This window comes from Hyperolius riggenbachi, chromosome 6 (assembly GCF_040937935.1).
Source record: "Hyperolius riggenbachi isolate aHypRig1 chromosome 6, aHypRig1.pri, whole genome shotgun sequence".
NCBI lineage: Eukaryota > Metazoa > Chordata > Amphibia > Anura > Hyperoliidae > Hyperolius > Hyperolius riggenbachi.
In genome coordinates this window covers 346,769,251-346,780,067 of record NC_090651.1, presented here as the reverse complement: position 1 = coordinate 346,780,067, position 10,817 = coordinate 346,769,251, and the positions used below count along the sequence as shown (strand labels likewise).

The window sequence follows — 10,817 nt, the reverse complement described above, 5'->3', positions numbered from 1 at the left end:
GTCTTCATTTTGTTTTTCTTCAGCCATTCAGAGATGGATTTGCTGGTGTGTTTTGGATCATTGTCCTGCTGCAGCACCCAAGATCGCTTCAGCTTGAGTTGACGAACAGATGGCCGGACATTCTCCTTCAGGATTTTTTGGTAGACAGTAGAATTCATGGACCTTAATTGAGGCAAGTGAGGCCTGCAGTTCTTTAGATGTCCTGGGGTCTTTTGTGGCCTCTCGGATCAGTTTTCTCTGCGCTCTTGGGGTAATTTTGGTTGGCCGGCCACTCCTGGGAAGGTTCATCACTGTTACATGTTTTTGCCATTTGTGGATAATGGCTCTCACTGTGGTTCGCTGGAGTCCCAAAGCTTTAGAAATGGCTTTATAACCTTTACCAAACTGATAGATCTCAATTACTTTTGTACTCATTTGTTCCTGAATTTCATTGGATCTTGGCATGATGTCTAGCTTTTGAGGTGCTTTTGGTCTACTTCTCTGTGTGTCAGCTCCTATTTAAGTGATTTCTTGATTGAAACAGGTGTGGCAGTAATCAGGCCTGGGGGTGACTACAGAAATTGAACTCAGGTGTGATAAACCACAGTTAAGTTATTTCTTAACAAGGGGGGGGAGGGCAATCACTTTTTCACACAGGGCCATGTAGATTTGGAGTTTTTTTTCTCACTAAATAATAAAAACCATCATTTAAAACTGCATTTTGTGTTCAATTATGTTATCTTTGACTAACAGTTAACGTTTTTTGATGAGCAGAAACATTTAAGTGTGACAAACATGCAAAAGAATAAGAAATCAGGAAGGGGGCAAATAGTTTTTCACACCACTGTACATATGGCAGCATCTGCATCTCTCTTGCTTCAGGTTCCTTTTAAATAAATATTAAACAAACCATGATGGGCATGTCAGTTTTTTATCTTATTATGTAAGTATTTTTAAACCTTTTTAACCTTTGTAGTTATTAGTTCCTTTTTATGTTTTCCTCTCAGATCATTCTTCCAGTCCTAACCCTACACCAGGTAAATTTGTATGAACATATCATTGTTGTATTCAATGAAAGCAAATATATTTCTTTATAAAGTTGCCATTTATTTACCACTCCTTAGTGTGTATAAAAAATGAAATATTCAAATAGTTCAAGTAGAAGCCCCCTCCCCAAAAGAAAATTGACATTTGTGAGTGCTTGCAATGACGTCCTCTAGTGATGCACCTGGGGGGGGGGGAGGGGGGGAGGCACTGAAGCAGCTAAAAAGGTCACCAGAGGCTTATAGCCCCTATTTACCATCTATAGCTACTTATAGCCCCTATTTACCATCTATAGCTACTTATAGCCCCTATTTACCATCTATAGCTACTTATAGCCCCTATTTACCGTCTATAGTTACTTATAGCCCCTATTTACCATCTATAGCTACTTATAGCCCCTATTTACCATCTATAGCTACTTATAGCCCCTATTTACCATTTATAGCCACTGTTTAGTGTTTACAATTGCTAATCATGACTTTTAACATGTAACTTTAACTTTAAAGTTAAGTAACTTTATTAGAGCAATGGACAATGTGTTTCACCGGCCACAATGGCTTCCTCAGGTCAATAGCAGAGAGACATGGAGCAAATAAAAGTCTAGGGCATGTTGTCCAGTGCTCTAATTAACTTACTCTTGAATATCATAGCGAGTCCTCCGTATTTGAGGGTAGGACTTCATATTTTGGGGGATTGTATCAAATTAATTTACCTTATTTTGTTGTGCAACTTCAACGTCTTTTCCCACTTTTTTTCAAATGGACAAACGTAAGGCCATACAAATACGCTTAGGCACAAAGCTTCCTGTTGTTTTTGATTGAGGCTAAACTATGGATAGAGTTCTCATTATGATGTATTGCCATCCTCTACCACATCACTTTATAGAGTGCACAGTCATGCCACTAACTGTCTCTCAGAGAGCTCACAATGTAATGTCTGTTATAGTCATAGTCTCATGTTCTTATAATAGGTAAGGCTATTTTTGTGGCATGGGAAAATTAACCTATTATTAAGTTTCTTAACCAGTTCGGCCTATCTGGACGAGCTTCCAGAACTCTTTTGTAATCATGCAGCTGTCATTTTAGGAGACATTTTACACATTATTCAGATTTATTTTATTTTCAAACTCAGATTCCTCTCTATTTGCCTTTATGTTAGTAACATGTGGGAAAATTTAAAGTGGTCTGAAACTCCGACATATCATACAATAAAAATGTGTTTTCCTACTTTTTATTACTCATACAGTTATCCTATTTGCTTTTGCGCATAAGTAATATTGTCTGTTTACAAATTACAAGTTTCCAAAGTGTAGTTTATCATACCCTGAAAGCTGGCATTGCATTTTATTCAAACTGCTTTTTATTATATAGTAACATCTTCTAATGAGCTGTTCTGATCTGTTTGTGTGCTTGAAGCACAGAGAGCTTCACAGGGAGCTCCTTTTCACATGTTACACTGTGTTTACACACATGTATCAACATTGGAATACAAACAAAGACACTGTTATCTCCAGTTTGGATGGGGATTTGAAGCTGAATAGCGGTGCTATAAACAAAGTGCTTTGTTTAACCATTTCAGTGATGTTCTGCTAAAAAAAACAATTCTGCCATAGTAGCTTTCAAGCTGTGAGGAATATTTTAGAGCAAAGTAGAAATGCTGACTTTCAGACCACTTTAATAATGATTGAATATGTGTCTTGTGCAATCTTTATTTTCCCAGTTTGCAACATAATGGATGACACGCTGATTACTGGGATTATAGTTGGTAACATCGTTGTCCTGCTCCTGATTGTTTTGGGTCTTTGCTGCTTCACTAAGCGGTATATACAGAAAGCACTCTCAGGTACGGATGTGAAAAGGTGGGGTTGGGTGGCTGGTGAGCAAAGGAAAAAAAAAACATCAAAAACAGGTAAAACAATGTAAAGTTAAAAAAAGAAAAAAGAAAAAAAAAAGTGTTTTACTTTATTAGCCTGAATAATGTCCTTTGTTTAGCTTTCATCCTCTTAAAAATTAGGAATTACACCAGATTTAAATGTTATGCCTACATTTGAAGACAGCACTGTAAATATGGCCACATTTATCACAGTAACATTGTTTACATCTGCTTTTCATGTGCTGTATTGAGGCCTTGTTCACATTGCGTTCCGTTCGCGTGTCTGTCCGCGTTGGGCGGTTTTTGACGCATATTTTTTTTTCAATTCCCGGTGCTTGGGTGGGCCATTTGTTTTTGTGCTTAGCGGTTTTCTAAGCATTTTTTTCCGAGCGGTTTTGCAATTTACTCCCTGATGCAAGTCAGGAAGTGAACTCTGAAAGCGCAATTGCCTTTTTGCACGGTCTTGTATGCGTTTTCCGATTTTCCTATACCTTCCATTGATGCAGAATTGCCCCAAAAATGGTCCACAACCGCTTTGCTAGCCGCACCGCGCACGACCCGAGCTGATAATATGAACCTTCCCATAGACATTCATTCTCCACGTGGGGGGGGGGGGGGGCGTTTTTAAAAACCGCACACGGCCAAAAAAAAGCTGAAAATGCCTGCAGGGTAAACATGCCCTCACTGAGTTCCTTTTGCAAAATCAGCAACCACAGTCATTATACCTGACTAACAGCATTTCCTGGTAGAGGGCGAATCAAGCAAAAAAAGGGCACCAGACATTTGGGCGCCACCACAGGCTGCAATGTGAATTACGGCAATAGCGGCGTTCAGAAGGTAATTTGGGCTTGCAAAAGATGGAGCTCGCATTCTGAAAAATACAGTGAAATTCAGCCGCCAGCAAAAATTGGCTGGGGTATGGAGGCTGCTATATTTATTTCCTTTTCTGCAGTACCAGTTGCCTGGAGTCCTGCTGATCCTCTGCCTCTAATACTTTTAGCCACAGACCCTTAACAAGCATGCAGCACATCAGGTGTTTCTGACATTATTATCCGATCTGCCAAGATTAGCTGCATGCTTGTTTCTGGTGTTACTCAGACACTATTGCAGCCAAAAAGACTAGCAGGGCTGCCAGGCAACTGGTATTGTTTAGTCACTTCCCTAATCCCTACCACTGTTTTTTTCTTTTTCAAAACCAGAGCAATTTTTACATCACGCTCCTCCCATTCATTCGCCAATAACTTTATCACTACCTAGCTATCACACTGAAATGATCTATATATTATTTTTTTGCAGGGCAAACTAGGCTTTCTTTTGCTTTCTTTTGTTAAGAATTATTTTATTTTATATACATTTTACAGGGAAGAAGAAGAAACAAATGCAAAAAAATCATCATGTCTCAGGTTTCAGGCATTGTAGTTTAAAAATAAAATGTGCTATTGTAGATAAAAAAGGCACATTTTATTTGCCCATTTGTCCCGATTATTACAACGTTTAATTTACGTCTCTAGTACAGTGTATGTTGATAATATTTTATTTGCAAACAAAGGAATATTTTTCCCGTTTAGTGTTTGATTTATAATATAACAATAATTACAGCCTTGATTTATGAAACCAACAGTCCCTAAGGTAACTATCTATGTAGGTTTTTTTGTTTTTTTTTTAATGATGCAGTTTTTTCATTTTTTTATAAGTGTTTTATTTTGGTTATTATGGGGCAGGGTGGAATGGATTAACAATAATAATTTATTCATTTTTTTTTCTATGTAAGTGAATTATTTTGTATTTGGGTGTTTTTTACTTTTTGGCCACAAGATGGCAATACACTTTGTTCCTGTCTGCTGACAGTAAACAGGAAGTTGTGTGTGTATCAGTTTGCTTTCGGTTTTGAATGAGAGCTGCATCTCACTGCTACAAGCTCCCATTCATCACAGGCACGGTGATCGGTGTTGGGAACAGTTGTTTCTCATCCCCCGCTCATGGAAAGGCACAATTGCAGTGATTGCGAATGGAAACGACATGGCAATCAGGAATGGTAAGTAAACAGTGCGTATATATACACCTCTGATCCGCAAGTGAAGTAAACAGGGGCGTATATATACATATCAAGGATAAGGAAGTGGTTAAAAGAAAAAAAAACATGGCAGGCTGCATATTCTTCTCACTTCAGTTGTCCTTTAAAGACATATGAAAGCGCTGAACTAGGGTCATTCTACCTATAAGTACTCTGCTTATTATCTGTGTGCACAAGTTGCTGTCCTACGCCTTCCCTTATATTATAAGTCTGACGCAGCAGTTCAATAAGGATGGTCAGAAATGTCAATGTCCAATTCTGACAGAATTCCGCATTGTGATAAATGTCTTTCCATTTTTTGCAGAATTCCACGGATATTGGAATTCCCAATGTCAGAGTAAATTGGAATTTTCAGCTTCCGCAGATTTTTTTTTGTGCTATTTTTGTCAATAAAGTTAGTTCATTAAAAAAAAGTGTTACATTTTGCGGATGTACACTATTACACTTCTGAATTCTCTGATTGGCCTGATATTGCTGAGTCATGTTATTGGCCTAAACATTTCAAGTCTCAGTAATTCGGTATTCTGCGTAATTTCGATTGACAGTTACCTATTTCCGCTGCGGAAAGCCAGTTTCTAATAGGCAATTCTTATTTCTGGGGGATTCAGAATCTCATCCCTATAGTTAAAGAACTGTTGCGAAAATCTTAAAATTTAAAACACATACAAATAAGAAGTACGTTTCTTCCTGAGTAAAATGAGCCATAAATTACTTCTCTCCTATGTCGTTGGCATTTACAGTAAGTAGTAGAAATCTGACATTACCGACAGGTTTTGGGCTAGTCCATCTCTACATAGGGGATTCTCAGCATGGCCTTTATTCTTTATAAAGACATTCCCTGAAAAAGATTTATACAAAGATGCTGGCCAGCCTCCCTGCTCACTGCAAACTTTTTTGGCAGTTGGACGGAGCAACTGCCATTCACTAAGTGCATTTTAAAAATAAAGAAATCCCTGACAACCCCCCATGAGGAGATGGGCCAGTCCAAAACCTGTTGGTTCTGTCAGATTTCTACTGCTAGTGACAGCAACATAGGAAAAAAGTAATTTATGGCTCATTTTACTCTGGAAGAAACGTACTTCTTAATTGTATATGTTTACATATATTTTGAATTTTAAGATTTTTGCGACAGAGGTCCTTTCAGTCAACTGAGAGAATTTATGAAAACCACTCCACCCAGTGTTGTAATATATTACAAAGTATTTAGCTGATAAATGCTCACAACTCAAGAATAAACTTTTCAAAGCTAATGCCGTGATACAATGTGTGGTTTAATTTTAGGAAATGAACCACATCAAAGAAAACCACAGGAAACTGAATCTACTTACCAGGTATACTAAATATAATTTTCTTGAATCGCTTATGGTCTGCGGTGTCTTTTTCTGGAAGTGATTCTGGGCACCTTGTAGTTCTTCTGCTTCGTGCTTCTGATGATGAGACAGTAGGACTTTTACACTGGGGAGTTGTATTGCTTTTCCAGTAAAAACATATTACTGCATACAGTGAAGAATACCTTACACAGAAAGTATAGTTCACTGCAACTGTTATCGTGCACGTTATGTAGTACTGTGCTGCATGCATAATGTACCATTACAATATAGATGTAGCAATGCAATTGTATTGGCTGACACACTGCACTGCAATGCACCACACCAGTGTGAAAATAGCCTTAAAGAGGAACTCCAGTGAATATAATGTAGCAAAAAAAGTGCTTCATTTTTTTACCACAATTATGTATAAATGATTTTGTCAGTGTTTGCTCATTGTAAAATCTTTCCTCTCCCCGATTTACATTCTGACATTTATTACATGGTGACATTTTTACTGTGGGCAGGTTATGTAGCTGCTCCTAGCTGTTTTGGCTGTTAGAGACAGCTGTAAACAGCTAATTCCGGTCTGTTAACATTGTTACATTGTGGCAGTTTGCACAGAGTACCGCGGTACTCAGAGCTTCTTGTGGGAGGGGTTTCAGCACAAAATCAATCACACAGCGCCCCCTGACGGTCTGTTTGTGAAAATCATTATATTTCTCATGTAAAAGGGGGTATTGTGATGATTTGCTCAGCTGCCTGTGCAGGCAGGCACCTTTTTGACCATTGTTTAGGTTTGCATGCTGCAGAACTCTGTCTGGAAAGAAGAGCTTCTGTCAGTTTTGCAACTTGTGCTTGCAGAGGAATTTGCATACGTTGTCATGCAAATTGCCTGGCCACATTCATTGGAGGCGTGTACTATAAGTACTATGTGTTTCCCACAATGCTGGGCTGTTCAAAAGGAGTCTTCCTGTGAAACACTCTGGAGAGTGTCAGTCATGCTCTTTGTTTGAAGATCAGCTTAGAGTAATCCTGTAAACTGTGCTAGGCAGGTTCCCTAGTGCAGTTAGGATTGTTTATCTGTTTTGTTTGTCTGTTGCGATTGTCCTGTCCCAACGGTGGTCAACAGGAAATCGTTCTGATCTCTGTTCTTGGAGTATAGCTGGTGCAGCGGTTGCTACCAGCTATCTCTTCTTTCTGTCTCTCTTGGATCACACTAGCATCTTGCGCTAGCGCTGTGGATCCTTCTGTTCTGTCTCCTTGGATCGCGCTAGCCACTTTCTGCTAGTGCTGTGGATCCTTCTGTTCTGTCTTCCAGGATCGCACTCGCCTTGCGCTAGTGCTGTGGATCCTTGTGGTCTGCTACTCTGTTCTGTCTGCCTGGATCGCACTCGCTTCGCGCTAGTGCTGTGGATCCTTCTGTTCTGTCTTCCTGGATCGCACTGGCATCCTGCGCTAGTGCTGTGGATCCTTCTGTTCTGTCTTCCTGGATTGCGCTACCCACTTTTGCTAGTGCTGTGGATCCTATCTCTCGCTTGTCCCTGTTTTCGTGTGTCTGTCTTGTCTGCTACGGACGCTTACTGGAGGCTCGGTGAGGTAACCGTTAAGCAAGCGTTCGCGTCCTCTGTTTCATGTTTGTCTGTCGATGGTTAGTTAGGCGTGCTTGTCTCTATTGTGCTTATCACGTAGAGACCGCGCATAACCGCGTGCACTGTTGCGAATGAGTGCGGTGTTCGCGGTTAGCTAGCGTTTGTTATTTTCTGGATCTCCTCATTGTATGGTTTGCTGTGCCTTTGCTATCCTCGTATTCTGTTCTGATCTGCCTTGTGTCACTTCTGGCAATCGCCGTTCTTGCGGTTGCGTTTCTGTTTCGTATCTGCTGTTGTGTGTGCGCGGTCGCGGGGGTGGCGACTAGATTGGCGCACACACATACAACCTGTCCCTTTGCTCGTTCTCATTCGCAATCGCTTCTCTTGCGATTGCGTTCTGCGCTTCTTACAATTCCTGTCTGGCATTTGTGGAGGTACAGAGGATTGGTTCCTCTGCACTCCACAACGCCATCTGCTGACAGGAATTTCCCTCTACGGGTGGGTAGCACCTTTTGCTGGGTTCCTGCAAATATACGCTTGTGGAGGATTTCCGCCGTATCAGCGCACGCGTTGTGCGCTGATCACGGAGAAAGTTCCACAATCGTTACAGGTATCAGCTACTGATTGGGATAAAGTTCAATTCTAGGTAAAGGGAACCTAAAGTGACAGTAAGGTCCCCTAGAGCTTTTTCCAGCCCCCTGTAGTCATCCTGGTCCCTTGTTTTTTTTCCGCTCGTCTTCCTTCAGGCACTGTCCCCTTCGAAAGCTGCATGCATCGCCCCATGCCACATGCGCCCATGGCTGGATTTCAGGCAAGGCCACAAAGGCCATGGCCTAGGGTACCAGGAAAGCAAGGGTCGGGCTGTGGGCAGCAGGGTGGCAGCAGCAGTTAGCCTGCAAAACATGCATCCTGCTACACAGTTTGCGCATAGCAGTGGGTGGCTACCAACAGTTCGATCTGGCACCCGGAGATGAAGAAGCAGCGAATGGGCATTTACAGTGATCTCTGAGCTGCCTGTCATTCACCAAATGTGCCGTTCGCCAAGGAATTTGCAATCTAACCCCTGCCATCATGTCACTATCACTAACTGTCCTCAGAGAAGCTTATATTGCAACTAGTAAAAAAGCCCGCCCATTGAAAAAAGGGGAGCCCCCCCCAGCAATGCGAGCACAGATGCATCCCGCTCGCCCGTCCTCCACCGCTGTCTGTCTGAGATGTTGCTTGCTTGGCAGTTGGAAGAAGCTGTTATTTCCCACAATGCAATGAGGTTCACAGACAGCAATCTGTCAAGTCTGGAAGCAGGGATACACACAGGGACAGGAGGCAGATACACAGGGGTTTCATTATATAGGATCTATCCCTGCCATGTTGGGGGGAAGGGTTAGGATGCTGTTGGTGCAAGGGCAGCTGGTTATAGTGGGCCTTGGGTGGTGAAAAGCCCAGCGTGCACCTCAATTGTACACCTGTGGGCCAGAGGGTTCTAGGTTTGCGCAGTTTGAAAACAATTGCAACTGTGCATGTGCTGAATGATAATGATTGAGGTGTGCACAGCCTGAGATACACAGCAGCAGAAGGCAGAAGAGCAGAAAGACAGCCAGCTAGGGACTAGGAAGACTAAAGTAGGCTGGAGCAAGGTAACCCTAGGTAAGTTAGACTGGGGACCTTACTGCCACTTTACGTTACCTTTAAATGTCCTTTTTGTTAAATATTAGGCAATCACACCACCACTAAATAATGAATAGAGATGGTCAATGCGATGTAAATACAGTCGCCTAAAATTCCACTTTCATGTCAATTTTATGAAGCTTGAACTTGCACCAATAAAAATGGGTAGGAAGTTATTCTGATTGGCCCAATTTAAAGCTGCATATAATTTACATGACATTTGATCTTTAGGTGAGCTTTATTTGCATCTCATTAACAATTTCTATTCAATATTTAACATGTATTGAGGTATTTACTGCACAAGTCGGTAATTTGCCTCACTCATTGTGGTGAAACCCCTCCTACAGTGTGATGTCATGACCAAGGTCCTGACTGTTTGCTGCCTGGGAACCTTGTTACATTGTGGAAAATAACTGCTTTTTTCAACTGCCAAGCAAGCAATATTGCCCTTTGTGCATAGAACAGTGTGCACTGGGAATACAGTGTGTGAACAGTGCATAAGAAACAAACATTCTGCACAGATCAGCTGGCAAAAGATGTCACCACCATTTCAGAATGTGAATCAGGGAAAGGAAAGATTTTACAATGGACAAACACTAACTAAATAATCTATAAATTAATATTGTAAACAAACATAAAAAATGCAATTTTATTAATTATGTCATTTTCAGTACACTTATGTAATATTGCACTGGCGAATCTTATCCTTTATTACGTTTTCTTTCACAGGACCTTGTAGGACAGAAGACTAATATTTATGCCACAATAGTGTCCTGAAAATAATCAGACTTTACTGAGATCCATAGAGAACAACATTTATTATTGAAGAGCTTTGTGATTACAAGAAAGTACCCCACACATGATTTCAGGAAAACACACTCCCTGTTCTCTAACTTAATCATAAAGGGGTGGGCTTTCATCCAAGTAGAGTTTTTCATATTCCTTGGGTCCATAATCTTGAATGATCAAAAAGGGAAAGACAACACTACTGCCACTATTAAGAAAGCCCAGCAGAAGATGTACGGTACTACCTAAGGCAGTTGACAAAGTTCACCCTACCACAGAAAGTAATGGTGCAGTATTACTTTGTATGGTCGAAGCCACCCTCACATCTTGAGGATCTCGGACTGCCCACTCCACCAATTATCTTCTATTATTAGAAATAAGATACCAAACGGTCAAAGCTTCCAGGCACACAAATTATGTCTTCCCCCAGCCCAGGAGGTAGTTCTGCATAAAGAGAAGTCTGAAGCCATTTTTTTAACTGTTTTTATTGTGCAGTTA

General features: G+C 40.9%; 1 long non-coding RNA gene across 1 annotated transcript; it reads left to right on the top strand.

Annotated features, from left to right (window-relative positions):
• Positions 1-2,790: 2,790 nt before the first annotated feature.
• LOC137521807 (uncharacterized) lies at positions 2,791-10,532 on the top strand. The gene is made up of 3 exons (XR_011022209.1): positions 2,791-2,865; positions 6,251-6,300; positions 10,263-10,532. It is a non-coding gene; the product is annotated as an uncharacterized lncRNA (long non-coding RNA).
• The last annotated feature ends 285 nt before the right edge of the window (positions 10,533-10,817 follow it).